Here is a 1,850-nt window from a genome sequence, read left to right on the forward strand (position 1 = left end):
TCCGCATCGCCATACCACCGCACCACCGCACCGCCGTCCTGCCACCTGTGATCCGTCACTGCTCCCTATACTAATGGCAAGAGAGGAGAGAGCAGAGGGAGAGAGAAAAAGAAGAGAGGAACGAAGCCCTCCACAGCGCCGCAACCCCTCCTCCTCCACCACCGCTGCAACCCCTCCTCCTCCACATCGTCATTCACTGCTGCAGCCCCTCCTCCACCACCGCCGCTGCAACCCTTTCTCTCTATTTCAATTTTTTATTCTTTTTTCTTTAATTTTTCAGATTTAAAGGATTCTATTGTTGTTGTTGTTGATGCTTATGATAGCTTCTGTTTATTCTTTTTATTCCATTGTTGTTGTTGATGCTTTGGTTGCTTCTGTTTCTGCTGCTTTTATTTTTGTTTCTATTTCTGATTTTGTTTTTGTTGTCGCTCTAATTCCATTATCCATTGTTACTGTTGTTGTTGTTCTGCTGATTGTTATCCATTGTTGCCTGTTTTTGTTTATGCATTTGTGCATCTGCTTCTGCTTCTGCTTCTGGTTAATGTTGAGGAAGAAGAGGGGTGTTGAAGAAGAAGAGGGGAGGGAGGGGTATTTTCGTTCGAAAGACGATTTTAAAATAAACTGAAACTTTGGGGACCATTTTGTAGCAAAAAAAAGGCCAGGGACGAAATTGATTTTCGGCCTCTACGTTGGAGAGCAAAATCATACTTAACCATTCTTTTTAAGTTTATTAAGAGGTACAAAATTCGAATTTATTTCATTAGAATTAAATTTAATTTGTTGTAAGGATTTGTCAAAAGATTTGATTTTATTTTGATTATTTATTTATTAGTATCTTTTGGTGTTTAAAATCTAAATTTAATCTAATCCAATCTATTAAAATCAAATCTAATTTAAATTGATTATTATATCTTTAATTAGGTATTTAATATTTAAATCAAATATATATGATCTAATCCATAAAGATCAAATATGATTTAAATTAATTAGATTTAATTTTGGAGTCGTATCTTTTATTTAATTTCAGATTTTATAGTTTTATTCTAATATGATTTGACCCACTTTTAAAATGCTCAATTAGAGGTCTATTTAAACACGTTTATAAGACATCTGTTATATAACTTTTTATGAATAAACTTTTTAGGACTTATGATGCACGAATTTCTATGTGTATTTAAGTAAAATGAGTGATTTACTTTACTTAATGTATAACAAAATTGAAGAATTTAGTCAAAGATAACTCTTAGTTTTAATTCTTTTATTTTCGTTCTTTTGATATAAGTTGTCAAGTACAAATTCTTTAAAAATCTAGTATGAAAAACCTTTTGGTAATCTAAATTGCTAAGAATAGATTTCATAGAAGTTTAGCAAAAAAATTATCCAACTTTATCTTTTATCATTATCTTTTTGTTTTTACTGTGTCTTCTCTTCCTCGTTTTTTTTTTTTTTTTTTTTATTTTATCATAGGAACCTACATGTCTTATTATTTTTTGGGGACCTATTTATTCTCGAATTTTTTTTCAACTGTCCAACTTAGTGTTGTAACAGATACGTGGATAGTCTGATTTCCATGTTAACTCTTTTGTTATGTTTTCTACTAGCAATTAGACAAAAGGACCTTTTTGTCAAGCGTTTGAATACGTGAGAAATGAATTTATATTTTTCAATTGTGAGAGACTAATTTATTTCTGCAAAGAAAATTCAATGACTTATTTGACTTTTTTTTTAAATAATTAGTGTATGTATCTATGTTCTGCACAAAAAATTGTAAAAAAAACATAAAGTATTTATATTTTTTAATATTAAAAAACACACAAAATAATTACTATTTGCTAAAAATTTTACAGATC

This window comes from Arachis ipaensis, chromosome B06 (genome assembly GCF_000816755.2).
Source record: "Arachis ipaensis cultivar K30076 chromosome B06, Araip1.1, whole genome shotgun sequence".
NCBI lineage: Eukaryota > Viridiplantae > Streptophyta > Magnoliopsida > Fabales > Fabaceae > Arachis > Arachis ipaensis.